Here is a 21,862-nt window from a genome sequence, read left to right on the forward strand (position 1 = left end):
GCTAGAACAGCCTTCCCCAGGCTTGAGTTCCCGGATGTGGTGGGCTCCAACTCCCACCTTCACCAGCCACCATGGCCAGTGGTCAGGGATAATGGGACATGTGATTACGGAAGGCTGCAACAGAACATGCAGAAGAAGCATGTGCAAACAGAGGTGAACACAGCTTCCACCCAAGCCAAATAATTCAGCACAGTGCCCAGTTTTTTCTCTACTTTTTCTCTCTTACTCCAGGAAGGGGAAAAAAATTCTGACATATATATTGTGACAAGTCCTTGCTTGTGTCATGTGCTGCCCTCACATATTAGAGAGGATCAGGCATCATCCCCATGCAGTATAATAAGATCAATTTCCGCACTGGATTGGTCTCAACGTGATTTGCCAATTCCCAGTGCACAAGTTTACTTTAATTCTATACACGTAAACAAATCTATATTTCCTCGTCAGCAAGCTCAAATTAAAAGGAGCACCTTAAAGGTTTTACACCACAATACTTAAAAGAGTAATTTGTAGGCACAACAGTACAAAATCAGGTATTTGGATTTGTTCCCAGCCAGTCTCAGACACTTAATCTTGAGGATGGTTTCTCTTTTCCATTTGTGCATGTGACTCTTATTAAACATTTGATGTTAATCAAGTATTTACAGAGAAGAAAAGGCATCCCTCACATTTCAGTATTCAATGCTGAACCAATAAGAAAGCAGCTGTTGTCAGTGGTGTGCACATTTTATTGGCAACCCTTAAACAACTGCCCTCTAGCTATGTACAGTATCAGATCTCAAGTCAAGAAGGTCTTTCCCCCGCCCTATCTGCAAAGGGTGTTGAATCATTTTTATGTTGACTCTGGCTTTAGCCTCACTCTACCTTCACTATAGTAGTAAATTCAGCTTTACTACAGTACTATAAAGATGTGAAAGTACTGTAATAACCTCTTTATAAAAATAAGCTGTTAGCATTGTAGTGTTCAGTTTAGAAAACTCTAAAAAGAATACCGATGAAAAAATGTTAATGGTAGTTTGTTGCATGCCCAAAAGGGATAATATAATTCTTTTTTTCTCTTTTCCTTTTTTGTTAGAGCATGTAAATTGTGTTGTCCTTGAGGTATCTATGAGATTACAAAAACAGTCCTGAGAACACGACCTGAATATCACTGCAGCAACTAGCATTTTACACATATTATTATTACTTTCCTGAGCCTGATGATTAACACCTTCCTAGCAAAACATTGTTTAGAGTCGCATGTAATCCTTAAACACAGGTGTAATTCCATTTACCTGGACTCAAGCAGATACTTCAAATTACAAACACCGGGTATTACCAATCCCAATCCTGTGCTTGTTTAACCAGAAGTAAGACTCACTATGTTCATTTGGGGCTTACCTTTACCTTTTACTAAATGTGCTTATGTTTGGCTAGATCACACAATGTTTCTGGACTGTTGTTTTATTTTTGCTTACTTCAGATTATCACCAGTATTAAGTGTCTTTCAGTGATAATTTGTATGGAAGCATTAACATTACAGGTAATTTACCTTTTTTTAGAGTTGTGTGTCTATGCCCTCTACCCTATTCCTTTGTGGTACTTATGAAAATGTTTTTAGATTCAGCAAAGAATCTACAGGCACAATTGTCATATCCCCAAGGCGGGGGGGGGGGTCTTTTTCCTCCAGTAAAATGGTATGTTGTGGCTGAATAATGGTATCCGCTATCTCCAATATCCAGGCAATGTGGCAAATGCAAAAAAAGAATGCAAGAGACTTATAAACAATGGTTCTCATACATTCAAGTATCCAGTCAAAAGCACTGACAAGAAACCATCACAAAGCTCACCAAGACTAAGATGGTAGATTACAAAAGCCTATTAATGTAGCTTATTCTTTCATTCTGGTAAAACACAACCATAAACAACTGAGGAGTCCATTTATATTTTTAATTTTGTTCCCCAGGAATCCAGGAGGTTAAAAAGGTGGCCGCAGGACTCCCCAATACAAGGAAGGGGTGGTGCTAAAAAACTCCCCTCACAAATTCTAGCCTCTATACCTACATAAGAGTTCAAAGCTTAGATGATCCTGTGCCTGCATATACTGGCATGCCTGACATTTAAAACTATGAAATACCAACCTATTTTGAAATTGTCCAAATCATTAGTTGTGGAATTTTCCTAGCACTTTATGAATACCGCTGTTAATTGAGCAATTAACTTGAAACTGCAGAATGTGCTGTGATGGCATGATATGATATAAGCCATGTAAAAGAAGAAGCAGCCAAGCAACTCAGTATGTTGAAAGATATTAATGAAGTGGCAAAATCTGCCAGAGAAAAAAATAATAATGGATGATTTCAACAACCCCGATATTAACTGGCTGAATGACACATCTGTACATGGTTTGGAGAAGCAGCTTACTGATACTATAAATGGCTTCTTTTTGGAACAATCTCACTCTAGAATATAGAGGGGGGGACTGGGTTTAACTTCTTCAATGGTAGCCAAGTGCATCCATACTGTTAGGTACAGAGGACACAAAATTTTGCAATTAACTTAAATAGTGCCCTATCCAACAGTGAATATTGAACATAAGGCAAAGGCAGGTGGGAAGACAAACTGTATAAAATAGGATTACTCAGTTTAAGAGACTTGCAAAAGTCAAGAAGCCACTTTTGATGATACAGTATATGACTCTAGTAAAAGCTTCAACGATGCAGCAGGATTGTTCTGAAAATAGCTGGAAACATGACAAACAGCAAAGAGATTTTTATCACCATTGCTAGCATGGTAAACAAGTGATGAGATTTTGGAAATAAATTGTAGCAGCAATAAACACAATTCTTAATGAGAAACAATAACTAGATCCTATAAAACACAAACCTTCACACATTCCAAATTCAGCGGACTGGATTAATTCAGCTCCAGTGTTTAAAATACACTGCTTTCCCCTTAGATCTAAAAAATCATTTCAATTAAATTGGCTGATTACACACACACACACACACACACACACACACACACTTTTAACCTGGCACCTAAAAAAGAACACTGTAGGTGCCAGACGAATTTCCCTGGAGAGGGAATTCCAAAATCTTGGAAGCACTCATGAAAAAGTCCTCTCCCTTTTTGGCACCCCTTTCAGTTTTGCAACTCTCGAGAAAGGCCTCTGTGGAAGGTCTGAATTCCCATGCAGGTTGATATGATAGAAGGCATCCTTAAGGTATCCAAGTCAGGTATGCATTTTAGATAATAGATGGCCTATTTTATATGAGTGTGGCAGCTTGAATTGTTTACATAAAGTATTGATCATAGAATATGTTGTAAAATTATGGGATATGGCCATTCTGAATAAAGTAAAGTAGATTCCCTAAAAGTAAATTGTGTGCACTTGTATCTTTACATAGCTACCCAAAGAACCATCCATGTTAAGTAATATGGGATTTGAAATGTATTTCAGGCTAACTTTGAAGTTGCAAGTCAACAAAATTTAGAAGAGAAAAACTATGAGCATCTGTATATACCAGTGGGCTATATAAATAAACTTTTTTTTTGTTTCCTTAGTTTATTCTTGTAACATTAACATGTTTGTTACATCTTGTTTGCATTATGTAATGATATAATGTCTGTATATATGTATTTATTATATTCTCCCCTATCTTGTTTTAAGCTGAAAAAGTATTAAACATTAAAAAGAAACTACAATTTTTGTTCTTTTTGTTATAAATAAAATTAGAGAAAACGTGTGGGTACATTCCAATGCACCACTTCATCACTAAAAGAATAACTAATTATAACAAAATTACAAAGACAAGCAAAAAGAACTAAAAAGAGATGTAACAATTTACATAACCCTATTGTGTATAAGAACCATCACATTATTTCATTTTCCCTAATTTTTTTATTTACCCTACCAAATATAAGATAAAGATTTACAGTCTGATATTTTACCAAGAAACCATTTATAATTCAAATGTCTACATCTACATTGGATGTACTTGAATTACCAAAAGCAATTTATTTATTTTAAGAAATTCATAATGTAGGAAAAAAGGGATTGCCACTCACTGAAGATTGCTTGTCATTCCAAAATATTTTGAACCGTTTTCAGATTTGCACACATTCCATAGCCAACCCAAATGACCCAAATCAAATCAGTTCAAACCTGCCATATTCCATAGTTTGGCATATAATTCTCTGAATTGCAGTATCTTTGTTTGTTTTTCAAGCTCCCCCCCCCAAAAAAAAATTTATAATTCCAACGGATTGGGGTGAAAGTGGGGATGATCAAAAAATACAAGCTGAACTAGGGGAGGAGGCAAACCCTTGATTTAGTCTTACTGTAGGAACTACGTACAGCATAACAAAGAAATAGAGCAAGTTTCTCTAACTGACAGATAAAGAAAACAAAACTGACTATAAAGGTTCATGTCCACATGAAGCTGATCAAAACCTGGTAATGAAAGTAAAAAAACTGATAAGTCACTCTTCTTTTAAGCTCCAGAGACAAAGCTTGTGTACATCTGAAAGGGCAGGTTTCTGCACAATCTGCTACTGTGTATACATGGGAATTCTGTACAGTTAGGTGTTTTTACTGCACCTTTCAAACAAAGTATGCCAGAGTGGCTTTCAAACAATGAAAAAATAAATTTAAGAATGCGGTAATCTACAATACAAATACAATATAAATATACTAGTATAACAAACAAAATTTAAACAGTTGGTCAAAGCAGAATAAAACTAGGGTTTAAAGTGGCCTACTCTGCTCACCAGCAAAAAGTTAACAATGTAGGCACCAGAAAAGCCACAGGTGGGACACCACCATAGAGAAGGCTCTCTCCCCAGCCATTGCGTTATATTCCTACTTTGTCTTCTGCACACTTTACTTCTGTATCCTGAGCCAGCATGCCCATTTCAGAAGAGCAACAGGGAGCAATGGGGTAAAACAGGGAGCACCAAGGCTTAAATAATAGCAACTTAGTAACACAACTTATTAAAACAGAGTAAGAGAACAGTTGCAGCTGATAAAGTATGTTGCTCCCCACTGATGTTCATACCAAAAATAACTCGCTCCACTTTGACTTTCCTGTCTTCTTTACCTACAATAGGTAAACACAACTCTCTGCATTCATAAATAGAGTGTGGAGTGGCTTTTTGTAGGACTCATTACTACTGTTTCTTCCACCACCTGACATACCATATCTGTGCCAGGTACACTGAGTCCTTTGACAGGTGATTCCCTTGGAGTTGAGGCCCTTACAGCCATCCCCCTGGAGTAGTCGAAGCAGAAGCAAAAATAGAGGGACCTGAGAAACAGCAGAATGCTTGGTGTGCTAATGTTAAGCATGGGATGGCTAGGGGTTGCAGTCATGTCACGTTGCAGAAGGAAAGTAGTGTAAGAACAGAAGGAGAGTAGTGTTAAGACAAGAGGGTTCCACTGGACCTCTATGAGAAACAGCTCATAAACTGTTCTATGCATGCAGGATTGTGGCCTAAAACAGCAACCCTGGGCAAAGGCTACTTAAATCCCATTGGCATATGTGGAATTAATGTAGCCTGTGAGTAGAACTTTAGCTAAACATAACAACAGTTCTGCAATTTGCCTTCATGGTTTTAAATTTTTAAAGAGGGAAGTCAGCAGCCTGTTTGAAATAGTCAGGTACTGTTGTAACATGGATTTAAATTTAAGTTGTTCTTTTTTAAAAAAAAATATAAAAATCACCCTTTTCACCTGTTCTCACATTGCACGTACTTTACATGTTTCATTAAGAGCTGCATTTTCTTTCCAATCAGACACACAGATGTTTTTATAGTACTATCTTTATCAAACATTGTGCTAAGTGGGTAAAAGCTCTCTTTTACCTGCCGTAAACTTATATCGCCAGGCCTCTAAACAGCACAGTTATTTATAGTAGATCTCATCCATCCACTGAGCAGTTAACCTTTTACTGCACCATCTTCTATGATGAATGAATGGCTTGCGCTAAGTGATTTTGTTTTTATATCTGGAGATGAATCAATCCACCCTTGAAATATTGGGAGGGGTGTGTACACGCGCACACATACTTACATGCACACTCCAAAGCGGGAAAGGGGGAGAATTAGACAATCTACCATCTTGACCTGTTCAGTAAATTTCACTCAATAAGATTCCATTCAAGGGCTACCCTACAGAAAGTAGTATATAATTATTAAATTCATAAAATACCATCAAATGCGTGGGTAGGCAAACTAAGGCCAAGGGGCTGGATCTGGCCCAATCACCTTCTAAATCCAGCCTGCGGACAGTCCAGGAATCAGTGTGTTTTTACATGAGTAGAATGTGTCCTTTTATTTAAAATGCATTTCTGGGTTATTTGTGGGGCCTGTCTGGTGTTTTTACATGAGTAGAATGTGTGCTTTTATTTAAAATGCATCTCTGGGTTTTTTGTGGGGCATAGGAATTTGTTCATATTTTTTTCAAAATATAGTCCAGCCCCCCATAACGTCTGAGGGACAGTGGACCGGCCCCTGCTGAAAAAGTTTGCTGACCCCTGATCAAATGTATTCCTGACCTAGCTTTCTGAAATCTTGATTTGCACTACCAAAGATTTTAAGATGTCCGTTCTGTACCAGTTATTTGCCTTAACAGGAATTCCTCTAAAATCATGCCAAAGTATAAAGTTATACCACAGCAGAGGTTAAATAATAATAATAAGACTATTAAAAAAAAAGACTCCCTCACTCACAAAGGTATATGAATCAGTCACTTTCCTTTCCAAGGATGAACAGGGCCATCTTTGAGGCATGGGGCTGAATGCAGCCAACAGGCCCAGACCACAAGATTAGGGAGTGGAGTGGCCTGCCCATTCACTCCTTTTGGTCCCTTTGGAGCTCTTTAAAATATATTGTTAACAACCCTGAGCAATTTAGTACTGTCAGCAAACTTTGCCACCTCATTGCTTGTTTATGAACAAGTTAAAAAGCACAGGTCCCAATACCAAACCTTGGGGGACAACCCTTTCTCCATTTGGAGACTGACCATTTATTCCTGCTACTTAATCAATTATTTGGTTACTGCATGTTATCCAAAGTTTTTGAAAGTCCAAGTATGCTATATCAACCAGATCACCTCTTTCTATATGCTTGATGACACCCTCAAATAACTAACTGGTTCATGCATCAGGACTAGCCCTTGCAGAAGCCATGCTGGCTCTCTTCAACAAGGCTCTTTCTTCTAAATGCATGGCTATGTTATCTTGAAAAATACTTTCCACCAGTTTCCCCTAATTTGACATTTCTGTGACCAAACATCTTCTTTCATTTTTAGACCATTAAAAAACATACATACTATGTAATTGCAAAAATATTATAAAACATGGTGTAATTGCAAAATACAAAAAAACCCACCCCAATTTATCTCACTCTTGATTTACTAGTATTCCAGAAGTTCTCCTTCATTCAATAAATGTACCTTTTGAATAAAAGTTTGTATTTGCCCAACACCATGCCTCTAAAGATAGGATACAAAACAACTCAGCAAAAACAAGCAGAGATAAGAAACACACACTATGAAGCGAAAGACCAGACAAATTGCAGCACAATTTGCAAGTTAGAAGCAGCAGTCACTATTTCTCAGCCTAAGGTCACCTTGTGATCTTTGTGGTTGAGTGGGGATTTGAAACTGGGTAACCTTGATCCTAGGGATGCTGTGGGTTAAACCACAGAGCCTAGGACTTGCCGATCAGAAGGTTGGCAGTTCGAATCCCCATGACGGGGTGAGCTCCCGTTGCTCGGTCCCTGCTCCTGCCAACATAGCAGTTCAAAAGCATGTCAAAGTGCAAGTAGATAAATAGGTACCGCTCCGGTGGGAAGGTAAATGGCATTTCCATGCACTGCTCTGGTTCGCCAGAAGCGGCTTAGTCATGCTGGCCACATGACCCAGAAGATGTATGCCAGCTCCCTCGGCCAATAAAGCAAGATGAGCACCACAATCCCAGAGTCGGTCACGCCTTCGAACTGCTAGGTTGGCAGGAGCAGGGACCGAGCAACGGGAGCTCACCCCATCGTGGAGATTCGAACCGCCAACCTTCTGATCGGCAAGTCCTAGGCTCTGTGGTTTAAGCAACAGCGCCACCTGCATCCCCATGAACGACAAAGCACAGCTTAAATACTAGAACTTCCATACTGTCTCATAGAACTTAAGACAATGCTTTCCAGTTAAGTGGATTTGCAACTGAATGTTAGAGCAATCAAGGAATGACAGATCAAGTAATGCAAAGCATGTGTGAATCAGCCCAGAATCCATTGCATACTTTTTCTGATAAATAATTCCTAAACAGTACCATAAACCCTTTCAATGACAAAGCAAGGATTATCAGCTGCAATGTCAGATTTGTTTAATGATCCTATCAATATGTCTTAGGCCGCCATCCTAAAGCATACTTGGAGTGAAGCCCAACTGAATATGGGGGACTTACTTCCAAGTAGACACACATCAAATTCTGGTCTCAGCTGTTTTAAAGAAATTCACTTGGATAAAATCCTAAGTCAATTAGACTTTTGCTGTTAACTTTGCACAGACTAAATATCAGTCTTGTTTCATATAATGCTTCATTATTCGATATATGAACCACACAGCCTGCTCGCTGTAACCTGAAAGCTGTTTGCTTGATCACATATGTCTTCTCATTTGACCAAAACCAGAATGAAACCCGCAAGTAGAAAAATGCAGGGTTGATATTTCATAGGTCAACATTTCTTCCTCAGTCAGCTGGCCTTTTTTGAGGGGTCAGTGTTCAGGACTCGTTTGTTTTTCCATTCCAGGTTAAGCAAATGTGATTAAACACACACACAAACATACTCACAATTCTTTCAACTGAGAACAAATTCAATGTTTTACACCACAGGTTATTAATATATAAACCTGTGCATTCATACTTCGGGTGCTTCCAGACAGGTGGGTGCTCCACCTGATAGTCATTTTTTGCAGCATCCACACAAGGTTGTTGGAATCAAAATGCTATCCCATATTCCACCCCTAATTTAATCTGGATTTACTCTTTTTTTGGGGGGGGGGGAATTCCGATAAATTTAAAGGAAATGTTGCCAACAACCCAATTGCAGTATCTGGACAACCTGTCTTCCCATCTGGAAGCACCCTTTGAAAATTCTAGTGTCCATGTAAATGTTTTGCTCACACACACCCCCAATTACACAAACACCAATTATAAGAGAGAATGGAAATATTCACTACTGTATGTAGATCCATGTTTCAAAATGGGATTTTCATTTGAATTCTACATTCTAAATATGCTGCGCAGTCTGAATTCAAAAGGGCTTATTCTCAAGGAAATGTTCAGAGGATTGCAGTCTTAATTATTCCATGTTGTGAACAGGGTAAGTAAAGAACATTCATGAGAAGGGTATCATCTGGCTGTGGGTAACCTGCGGCCCTTCAGACGTTGTTGAACTTCAACCCTCATCAGTCAATGTGGACAATAAACCGGGACAATGGGAGTTGTAATCCAACAACATCTGGAGGGCCAAACATTCCCCCATCTCTGCTTTATGCAGAATGCAGACATACCAATTTAAAAGTACCTCCATCAAATCCTAACTCTCTTATTTAGCTTGAGCACCTGGACTATTTCGCTCATCTAATTATTACATTGCTGCTAGGCAGCTGAGGCAGACAATGAGTCCTTACCTCTCAATGAGGCATCAGTATAACTGTGATATAGGCTACCCTCAGCAAAAGGTGGAGCAGCACAGCATGCAGATCCTGAAGAGGAGTCAGTAGCTGAGTGCTTCCGTACGAGACACAGAAGGGCCCAATTTGAAGTTAATAGTCTGGTTGCAATGTAGCGTGTGAAGAAAGCAGCAGTGGTTAGGCATGAAGATGCCATGGGGGGCAGGGAGAAAAGGTCTCCACGGCATGTTCCATGCATGGGCCAAGTATGATTGCACCCATAGTTTTAGGCTATTTATTTCAACCATGTATGTGTGTTGTACACTAAAATCTACGGAAAATCAGCATGTAACCTTTTAATATATATCTATAAATGCACTGTGTTTTTTGCAATGGCACTCACTAGTACCCCTTTCTTTTGCTGCCCATAGCAGCCATTTTGTGCTGAAAAACACAGCTGTTTAATCAAAATATGAACAACACCTAATTTCTATTTTTTTTTTTTACAAATAAAGCACATAAAGATTGCGGGGGGGGGGACCTCCTGTAAGGTACAAAGTAGTCATAAAACGTATCAGTACTTACAAATACACAAGAAAACCAGCCCAGGCACCCAGAAATCACTGGTAAGTTTCTTTTGAATTCATGAAACTGACCTAAAAGACACAAGAGGAAGAAAAGTGTAAGCAAAACAGCCATTTTTTGTATTCCTCTTAATTTAAGAGACATTTTGATTCATTTATTGGGGAGGGGAATCCTTTCCACCCATTTAAGATGAACGCTTTACACAGATGTGCTTTTCAGACTGTGAATACCAAGAGAAATACATATTTCATTGTTTTCCATTTCACATAGCAACCTTATCCATTGCTGGCATCTATAAACTGTCAGAAAGGCAAACATGAGACAAGACTGTAACACACACACACACACACACACACACACACACACACACACACACTTTTTTTAAAAAAAAAGATAAATTGCTTTTTGTTATGCATGCCAACATACGTTAATAGAAAACATTTAAATGTGCTTTTTCAATGTTGAATGCAATGCAAATGACCAAAAAGTTCAGAAATGCTGCTTTCAGTCTCTATAGGTTAAAATTCAATAGGGAATGTCTTTGGGACTAAATCCAAGTTCTTTGGTCTATGTATCTTGTGGACTGGGCTGCAAGTTAGTCTAGTACAATGCAGTCAGTATTAGGCATTATTCAATTTAAGCCCCCGCCCCCTGCTTCCCTTCCTAAATGCCCGTCAGTACTGACTAGAAAGGTAACAGATGCAACTCCAAGCCACAGGCTTGCCTTATAACATTCTTTTGCTAGCACAATGAGTCACTTTATACCTCTAAATATCCCTGGTTTCCTCTCTCCAGAACCCCCGTGTGTTAGAAGGTAGTTCGGCAGGAGTTTATTTTTATTGTTTGGTCTGTATGCAGCTGTTTTAGTTCTCGGGAAAACAAAAGGCACTTTGTTGCAAAGCCCTTATTTTCTTTCCAGAACATGGGCATGGATACCAGTAACGCTGCCCTGAAAATAGACATGAATACAAAAGCCCTAAGCTTGGATCGAAATCCTGTACTACTCCCACTGAATTGTTCACAACTGATAATTTTGAAAGATGGAACTGCAAGTAAAAAAATGCATTCGTTTCCAGGAGCCTGGTAAACCTCAGAATTGCAGTTGCAAAGGCTTCGTGCGCAAAAGCTTTCATAACTTCAAAATTATATTACTTTTGAAAGGCCCTTTTGTGGTCTTTCACCTGTCAATCTGACTCTGAGACACTACACATTGTGGAAATGTTTTAAAATTAAAATTAAAATTAAAACCTCACAGGTTGACAGCCACACCTGGTCCCCCACCCTGATGCTTTCACCTTCCCTTCTGTTTTTGTCTGCCTGCCTCTTATATTCCTCCTTAGCCCTGTTTAAGTTGAGTTGGAGCTGGCGATGGATCGCTTCCATTTCTTCCACGAACTGTTCTGCAGCTGGAACGCTCCAGTTCTCCCCCTCCCCCCCTGGGAAGGCTCTGGGATGGCACCCGTGATTAGCCAAAAAGGGGCTCATCCCCGTGGACACGTTCTCTGCATTGTTGTAGGCAAATTCTGCCAACGCCAGCTTCTCCACCCAATCATTCTCTCTGTCATTAACATAACACCTCAAATATTGTTGGAGAACCCCATTTGCTCTTTCCGCCTGCCCGTTGGTTTCAGGATGACGGGCCGTCGAGAAATTAACCTCTACATGCAGTAAGCTCATGAGCTTCCTCCAGAACCTGGAAGTAAATTGTTTCCCTCGGTCTGAAACCACCCTCAAGGGGGCGCCATGCAACCTAAACACATTCTCTACAAACAATTTGGCGGTTTCTTCTGCTGTAACCGCATGTGCGCAGGCTATGAAGTGGGCCATTTTAGTTAACAGGTCTACTACAACCATGATGGCTGTTTTCCCTCTAGACCTTGGCAGATCAGTCATGAAATCTATTGCCACTGCTTCCCACGGTCTCTCAGGTGTGGGCAGTGGTTCTAATAAACCAGCCGGCGCCTGCCTCTCCCCCTTGGCTCTTTGGCATTGTTCACACCCTCTCACATACTCCCGCACATCTTCCCTGACCTTGGGCCACCAAAATTCCCTGGTAACCAGCCACATGGTTTTGTGTTGCCCAAAGTGCCCTGCTGTGGGGCTATCGTGCAGCTGCTTGAGTACCTTCTCCCTCAATTCCCCTTCAGGTATATATAACGCTCCCTTATAATACAATGCCCCATTCCTCTCCTCAAAACCACCGGATTTGTCTTCCTCCCCTCTGAGATCCCTGAGTTTCCCCTGGGCGTATGCATCCTGCACCGTACCCTCTACCAATTCCCTTTGCCCCACCAAAGTCGCCCCACACACCCAGCGGTCCTCTGGAATGATATGGGTTTCTTCGGGTGCTCCCTCCCCCTCCAAATATTCAGGTTTGCGTGAGAGAGCGTCCGCCCTAACATTCTCTGGGCCTGGCACATAACAAATCTCAAAGTTAAATTTGGAGAACTCTTGGGCCCATCTCAACTGCCTTTGGTTGAGCACTCGCGCCGTTCTCCAGTACTCTAGATTTTTATGGTCCATGCACACTTGCACTTTATGTTGTGCACCAACTAGCAGATGCCTCCATCTCCGGAACGCCTCATGAATTGCAAGCAGTTCTCGGTCGTACACCGTGTAGTTCCTCTCGGATTTGTTCAGCTTTCGCGAGAAGAAGGCACACGGACGCCACTCTGACTCCTCCTTCCCCGGCTGCAGAAGAAGCACCGCCCCTATGGCTCTGTCAGATGCGTCTGTTTCAACCCTTAGCTTCTTTCGTAAATCCACATGCAGAAGTTGTTCTTCAGAGGCGAAGGCCCTTTTCAGTTCCTCAAACGCTCGCTCCGCCTCCGCCGTCCATACAAACTTCTTTTTACTGCTGAGACAGTCAGTGATGGGCGCCGTCAGATGGGCGAAGTTGCGGATGAACTTACGATAAAAGTTTCCAAACCCTAGGAACCTCTGCACATCCTTCTTGGTTTTGGGTGTTTTCCATTCCAGCACTGCCTGTACCTTGCCGGGATCCATGGCCAATCCCTTGTCTGACAGGCGGTACCCCAGGAATTCCACCTCCTTGGTATGGAACCGACACTTCTCCAGTTTGACCCACAGCCTGTTGGCTTGCAGTCTGCTCAACACTTCTCTGACGTCTCTCACATGTTGCTCCTCATTCTCAGAATACACCAACACATCATCTAGAAAGGCAACGCAATTCTTGTAGAGCAAAGGGCCCAGCACGTGGTTCATAAAAGATTGAAAACACGCGGAGCCTGCTTGTAATCCAAATGGCATAACGAGGTATTCAAACGCCCCCAAAGGGGTAAACATGGTGGTTTTCCATTCATCCCCTTTCCTTATGCGTATCAGGTTGTACGCCCCCCTTAGATCCAGCTTTGTGAAAATCTTTCCCTTCCTCACCCTGGTCAAAATATCATCAATTCTGGGCATAGGGAACGCCACCGGTTCAGTCACTGCATTCAGCCGCCTAAAATCACATACAAGTCTCGGCTTGTCCGCATTTTTTTTGTCCACAAAGAACACTGGGCTCCCCCCTGCTGCTTTGGACTCTCTGATGAAGCCTCTCTTCAGGTTCTTGTCAATGAACCCTCGCAACTCCTGCATTTCCCTGTCTGACATGGCATACAACTTGCCCACGGGAAGCTGTGCTCCAGGGAGTAAATTGATCTGACAATCAAAGGGTCTATGAGGTGGTAGTTGGTCAGCTTCCTTCTCGCTGAACACGTCGCTGAGATCGGCATACTGTGGTGGTACCTTCACCTTCCCCATTACTTCAGTCCCTGCTAGGGTGGCTTGGGCCCCTGCTGAACCCTTCTCCCCTTTGCAGTGTTCTAGGCAATGTGCTGAACCAAAGGACACCACTCTTTGATGCCAGCCAACCAGCGGATCATGTAGAGCTAGCCAGCTCATTCCCAAAATAATGGGAGCGCCTCCCAGGGTGGCCACATTAAACGCTATCAGTTCTGTGTGCCTTGCCACCCTCATTATCATTGGGACAGTCTGCAAGCGGACTCCTCCTCCCAACAACTCCCTGCCATCAATCGTGGTCACCTGCAGGGGGTTGCTTAAAGGGATGGTCTGTATCTGGTGTTCAGCAGCAAACTCCTTGCTCATAAAATTGCAGGAGCTGCCTGAGTCCAATAGCGCCTTTATTTTTAGGGGGTGCCCATTCTGCAGCTCTAGCGACACTTCAATCACTAGAGCAGGTCGAGGAGCTTCTGGCACGGGCACTTTCACTGCTCTTTGGCCTGGCTGCAGTGCCCCAATTGTGGCAACCAGGCGTTGGCTTTTACCTGCTCCGCTCCCCCTTCTTCTCCCCCCTCAACAGCTCCCACCATCCCTTGCCATTCCTTCCTCTGGGGGCAGACTCTGGCAAAGTGGCCTGGCTGTTGGCAGAGATAGCATTTCCGGGGGCCCTTTCCCTCCTTCTTAGCTCCCTCGCTGGTTTTTGAAAATGCGCGCGCGCGCGCTGTTCCGATTTCCATCGGCTCTGCCGGCGGGAAAGCTGGCTCAGGAATGTCTGGAATGCGGAACTCCTTCCAACGTTCCCCTCTCCCTTCCCGCCTCTCCAAGGCTCTTGCCTCCTGCCTCGCTCCTATGGTCAGCGCAGATTTGGTCAGCTGATCCATAGACTCCGCCCTGGGGCTCCGTGCCAGCTCGTCTTTCACCCCCGAAGAAAGACCTTCTTCAAATAGCATTTGAACGGGTGCCGCCGATAAATCCCAACTCAGTCTGTGAATCAGCATGGTAAACTCAGTCCAATATTCTCGGACAGATCGACTTCCCTGCTTACAAGCCATTAGCTGTCTGCGCACCACCCCTTCCTCAATATCGCTGGAAAACATGATATCCATTGCACGAAAGAACTTCATTGTGTCCTTTAGTATGTCATTGTGCGTTGCCATTAGGGGTCGAACCCAGTCTCTAGCCCCTTTCTCAAGATGCCCAATTACAAAAGCAACTCGCGATTCCTCATCAGGGAACTCATCGAACTGCACATTAAGGGCATATTGCATCTCTGTCCTAAAAGCATGGTAGTCCTTGGGGTCCCCCCCAAATTTCTGCACCAATCCTGGTACCTTTCTGGGGAATTGAGTGGCTCTCCCCTTCTTGTCTGCATCCTGAGCCCTTCTCTCCTCCAGCCTCGCCGTCTGCAGGGCCAGTTGAACCTCCAACGCTCGGTATCTATCTTCCAAGCTTGGACCAGCTCCAGCCCCTGCTCCTCCGGTTCCGGTTGGTTCGCTCATGATGCCTTCTCTTGCACAGGCAGCGTACAAAGACTGTCGGACTGCTGTGAGGGTTTGATTAGCTGCTTGTGCGTGAAAACGTGCTCCCTCAGAGTTTGTGCGACCCCACAAACCTCCGTGTGTGACGGAGCTCCTCAGACATGTCTGCTCTAGTCACTAGTAGAGTCCGACAGTGGCTGTCTGCGGAAGCGTTTCCAGCAAAGAAGTTCCTTAACGGAAACGCGTCTCCTGGACTCACGGCGTGACAGTTTCCTGCGAGGTGTGGGTCTCCCTATGGGAGACTCCGATACCTCCCCACTGTTCTCGCTGGAAGCCTCCCTGAGCCCTCCCTCCTGCTCGCATTCCCTCAGAGACCCACTCCTCCCCCTGCTGGTCCCTGCTTCAGCAGTTGAGTCTCTCTCATCCTGCCTGAGTCCCTCCACCACCTGATGCTCTGATGGCAGTTCCCTGACACAACCCAAGGGTTGCCGTTCAAAGGAGGTTGTAAGAAATTAAGACCCAAAAGGCTGGGTCCGTTTGAAGTCATGCAGCAGGTCAATCCAGTGGCTTTCAGGCTCCGGTTACCGAACCACATGAAGCTGCACCCAGTTTTTCACAGGTCGTTGCTGTCACCGTATAGAGGAGACAGTGAAGGGAGGGTCACTAGGGGACCAGCAATGGAAGAGAAGGAACACAGCTACCATGTAGCGGAGATCCTCGATTCCAGGTGGAAGGGAGATCAAGTAGAGTATTTGGTAATGTGGGAAGGGGAACCGGAGTCGGAAAACACCTGGGTTAGGGCAGAGGATGTCAATGACGAAGTTTTAATAGAGACTTTTCATCAGAGGTTCCCACGTAAACCTCAGCCTGTAGCGAGGTTCCAAAGGGAATACTTTGCCACCACCGACGAGGAAGAGGAGTTGGAGGGGTTCCCAGATTCTGAAGAGGAAGAGGATTCAGCGAGCCAGGACGACGATCGATGGAGGGAATTGTTCGAGACGTCGGAAGATGAGGAAGATTCGTTTCGGGGTTTTAGCCCTTCACCTCCCAGGGGAGAGGAAATGGGAGGGGGTGAGGGGGGCCCTGGAGGGGAGGTGGATGTCAGGGAACTGCCATCGGAGCATCAGGTGGTGGAGGGACTCAGGGAGGAAGAAAGAGACTCAACAGCTGAAGCAGGGACCAGCAGGGGGAGGAGTGGGTCTCTGAGGGAATGCGAGCAGGAGGGAGGGCTCAGGGAAGCTTCCAGCGAGAACAGTGGGGAGGTATCTGAGTCTCCCATAGGGAGACCCACACCTCGCCGGAAACTGTCACGCCGTGAGTCCAGGAGACGCGTTTCCGTTAAGGAGCTCCTTTGCTGGAAACGCTTCCGCAGACAGCCACTGTCGGACTCTACTAGTGACTAGAGCAGACATGTCTGAGGAGCTCCGTCACACACGGAGGTTTGTGGGGTCGCACAAACTCTGAGGGAGCACGTTTTTACGCACAAGCAGCTAATCAATCCCTAACACATAGCATAGTACGTTTGCATGCAGCAGCAAACTGTGGCTTGTCAAGAAACTCAAAGTGCTTTAGGAAACTGCAGTAGGAGAAGGGGGAAGAATCATGTGACCCTGACATTTGCCATTGCTTTCTTACATTTGAATGCAGCGGCTTCGTACTTCAGCACCCTCATACATTTCAGCCAAGTCCCCACCATACAAAACGTCTACTTCTAGGTGCATAATCTCTGCTACAGTAAGAATTGGCATTCCCGCCTCCCCTCCAATCCTGCTTTTAGAGCTACATGTGACACAAATTCAACAAATGTAACTTTTCTGGGAACTGATATAAGTAAAGAGTCAAGGTATTACCTTCTTAATTTCTGAGCTGCTATTAAAGGCACGGGAGCAAGCCCCTCCCAAAAGAGGTAGCAACCCTAGCTATAACCCAATGTAGAATCAACAAATCTCATTTGCTATTATCAATGCGATGCTATTATATATGTCTGCAACCAGCTCTGAATCTCATTATCAGATGATTTATGCCATTACTTGTGCTTTGGAGACACCAATTAAACAAGGACAGCAGTTCGTAAGGTCACAGCTAATTAATCCGAAAAAGTATAAATACACTTTAATGCACAGCACCTCATGTAGTGAATTTAGGAACAAAGCATCAACACTATATAATGGGTTACACAATTAAGCATGAAGGTTAAATACACACAGAGAGAGAGACTCAACACAGTCTCTATGCTCTGCTAAATGTATTTTTATTATAGACTTCCTCTTTCTTTCTTTTTTAAGAAGAGGAGAACTACAGGCCAGCAAAAGAACAGCACTGGAAAGATTTGCATCTGAAAGTCTTGATGCTTAGGGCAAAAATATGTGTAAGTGAGAAGACAGAAAAGGACTAACCATGTCCAGTGATCCTGAGCTAATTAAGGCCTCCCGTTGTTCAGATAACACCTCAGAACTGGGAATCAGCTGCAGGCTGCACTATTATAAAGGCCGTCAGGCAGGGGGTGGGGGCAAAAAGGTAAAGCTCAGTCTACTCAACTCAGTTTCATTTGAGCAAGGCCACTGTTTTAGAGACCCACTTCTTTGACAAATATTTGCCAAACCAGGCTTTCATGTACATATATCTTACATTCCCCTCTTCGGCACTCTATTCCGATACTCCTCAATATCCCCTCCCCCCACTGGCATGTCCCCAACTTGTCCATATAACAAGTGATCTTGCAGTGGTGTGAGGCAAATGGTTTTTCCTTTGCAGCATGGCAAGCAGTGCTACCAAATTAAATCCAAGCCAAATGAGGCTTGATGTCACTGCTTGTCAACTGCTAGGTGATGGTGCCAATCCTGCTTTCTGCAGGAATCAACTGTACAACCAAGTTCCCCACGGCTGCCGTGCTCCCACCACAGATCAGCTTATTCATAGTGACAATGAGCCTCCCTTGGAAATGTACAATCAGGAGCACATTTTAAGGCTCCCAGTTGTGCACTGGCAAACATGTCTCTACCTGTCCCACACCTGACATCACATGTGCAGAAAATGTTTATTTAAGAAAAGTCTGCACAAAAATTAGTAATCAAATGTGTATTTTTCAACATGTGCTCTTACGAAATATGCATTTTTCAACATATTTTCTCTCAAGATATGCATTTTTTATTTTAAAATATATTCATTTTGAAATGTATTTTGATGCTTTCTCGGCCAAATACTGCACCACAGAAATGTGCAAAATTGGAATGATAACTATTTTTTGATCCACACATTTAGCTTGAGATGAGTGCATTTGGTCAGTTCGTATTGGAATACAGAAATATCAAATTCCTCAAGCATTGCTGATATTAAAAAATAAATAAATGCAAAAGGTGGTGATCTGTCACTTTGGCTCCTCTTCCTGATTGTCTCATGCTAAAGTATACATCTCATTAAGCAGAAAGAAACCGATTAGCTTGAGAAGAACACTTCCTAATCATTTCCCTCACCTCTTCCCCTTCAAAATCAGGGCCTCTTTCATTCCTCTGTTTCCTTTTTCTTAAATATAATGCATTTGTGATTCTATTGGGCTGTTTTTCTTCCTAGGACTACAACTATGATCCAGTCTCAAGATTCTCACTCCCCCTCCTCTCTTTTTCAGCACATTTCAAAGGTTTCAGAGTGCACATTTGTACAAATCCATTGTTAATCAAGGGATTTTTAAAAAAAACTGTGTCCCACAATGCTGGCAGTCTTATACCAACAATATGCATTTGACTCTCATGCCTGGTAATTTGCCAAGTTGCCAACCTTATGGAGTTATCAAAGGACTCCACCTTTGAGGGCATTTTTGTAACAAGTGGTTCTCAAAAACACAAAATTCAGATAAGGAGTTCCACAAAGCACTCCCTCCCCAAGACCCTGCCAAACAACATCCTCTGCCAATTTTACTAGCAGTTTACTTCTCTAAATATTTTATTATGCTGTTCACTAGAGAAACTAATATGGACCATTATTGGCTTGCTATTTACAGTGTTATTTGCATTACACGGGCTGCTGTAAAACTACAGCAGCTGCTTGTGGTCTCAGTTTAAATGCACAAACCATTTTCAAAGCTTGCATTATGTACACACCCTATTAAGTAAATCCTACCTCTGCCTGCCTGCCAAGGTTTCATTACAGACATCACTCAAACCCAGAGTCTTTTTTCTGTGTATTAGCTCAAGTGCTGGGAATATGCTTACAAGCATGTACAGAGTGCCAGTATCCTTAAAGTCTTGCAAATTAGAAAACCTGATTTTTTTAAATGCTTGAACCGCTGTATCTCAAGGCATTGCTGCTATACCCACAGAGTACTCTAGATTGTGCCACCTTAAGCTGAAATATACCAAACTTTTGTTATTGTTGCTTAACAAACAGCAGTGTCATACTAATATTTGTTTTACCCTGCAGCCCTAACCATGTCCACTTGTAAGTAATTCCTGTTGAATTCAATGGCGCTTACTTCCAGGAAAGTGGATTTAGGATTGCAGCCTTGATCCAAGATCCAAGATCAAAAACCACAATACAGTGGTACCTTGGGTTACATACGCTTCAGGTTACAGACTCTGCTAACCCAGAAATAGTATCTCAGGTTAAGAATTTGGTTCAGGATGAGAACAGAAATCATGCTCCGGCAGTGCACAGCAGCGGGAGGTCCCATTAGCTAAAGTGGTACCTCAGGTTAAGAACAGTTATAGATTAAGAATCATAGAATCATAGAATCATAGAGTTGGAAGAGACCACAAGGGCCATCGAGTCCAACCCCCTGCCAAGCAGGAAACACCATCAGAGCACTCCTGACATATGGTTGCCAAGCCTCTGCTTAAAGACCTCCAAAAAAGGAGACTCCACCACACTCCTTGGCAGCAAATTCCACTGTCGAACAGCTCTTACTGTCAGGAAGTTCTTCCTAATGTTTAGGTGGAACGGACCTCCAGAACAAATTAAGTTCTTAACCTGAGGTACCACTGTAAATTACACTCTCCTCTGCAGGCCCAATCAATTCCCAAACATTTATCATGGGTACAGAGAAGTACCAGTAGAATTAAACCTTTCTTGGCATTTTACTGGTTTTCCCAACACCTATCCTAGAAATAAAATTTGTCTAGCTGTATTATTCTAAAAAAGAGAGAGAAAAGATAAAAGCTGCTAGTGGCTGCAAGCAAAGTAGTTTTACATCCATAAGATACCCAAAGGCTACATACGAGTTTGCAGCCCCATTGCACTAAAAATGTTAACAAGCTTATCAAATGACAGTGAGTTTTTATTATTTATTTATTTGAATTTCTATCCCGCTCTTCCAAAAGGAGCCTAGTGTAGCAAACAGGAAAACAATACAATTAAGGGCATGCATTAAAGAAAACTGCCTCAGAGCTAATGATTTCAAGGCTGCAAAAAAGAAAAGTATTTCAGCTGTCAAATGCCCAGGTGATCAGCAATGTTTAAAAAGCCCACCTGAATGTTAACTATGTGGAAGACTGATGCACCTTATTTTGCACTGAGCATTTTTGTAAATGATGGCCCAATACTGAGAAGGTCCTGTCACCAGCTGGACAGCACGCAGCTTCATTTCCAAGTGCCCAATTTAGCAATAAAACACAGATAATTTCATTGGTGACAGCAGTTATACAGATCAATTAAAAATGTGTAAAGGCATTCTAACCCAGCAAGGATTAGCAGTTCACAAAGATAAATTTCCATTTTTAATTGCACTTTTGGATCCAGTCCCTTACATGCTGTGAGGAGGAAAGAATCAGCATTCAGCCCTTCGGCATACGTATTAGGCACTGCTGAACAGTATGTGCACATAAGTGTGCACGCACACACATACATACAAACAGACGATTGTGGTAATGAACAGATCCAGAATGTTTTTCCTGCCTTCCCTCTTTCTACACTTCACTTCCTCTCTCTAAACATGTAATCACCACTGTTAGTTCTGATCATCTGTTCAGTGGAGAGAGATCTCCACATGCAAGGCACATGAAATTCTAGTATTCAGATTTGTACATTTCAACAAATTCTCCCACTATGTTATATTTAACATAATAATGCTCAGATTAAGCTTGTTAAAGGATCATTCTATGCAAAACTATCATTCTATGTAAAAGGCAGATTTCTTTCTCCCAGTGATTGTTATATTAAGCACAGATATAAGTGGCAGCTTAATCGTGAAGACTATAACATCCCATTCAACCCTGTAATTGAACATGCAGTCAAGCCTTTTTAATGAACTCCATATTGAAGTAAACTAAAATTCAATTATATAACAGAAAAGAATCATATTGATTCACTACAGTCTACTTCATATCAACTTTATCTACCATTATTAAAAGGATATATATTACATTTTATTTTAGAGGTTAGATATTAAATAAAATTGCTGGGATATTCACTGCAA

At 42.4% G+C, this 21,862-nt stretch overlaps 1 protein-coding gene across 44 annotated transcripts in view; it reads right to left on the reverse strand.

Moving 5' to 3' along the window:
- Nucleotides 1–21,862, reverse strand: part of SOX6 (SRY-box transcription factor 6) — a 458,084-nt gene that overhangs the window by 354,143 nt on the left and 82,079 nt on the right. For all 44 annotated transcript variants that reach the window (XM_083477096.1, XM_083477104.1, XM_083477133.1 and 41 more), the window contains one exon: nucleotides 10,235–10,305. The gene's annotated coding sequence lies outside the window, so the exon portion shown is untranslated. The remainder of the gene's footprint in view (nucleotides 1–10,234; nucleotides 10,306–21,862) is intronic.

Source organism: Podarcis liolepis (assembly GCF_965112155.1).
Source record: "Podarcis liolepis genome assembly, chromosome: 1".
NCBI lineage: Eukaryota > Metazoa > Chordata > Lepidosauria > Squamata > Lacertidae > Podarcis > Podarcis liolepis.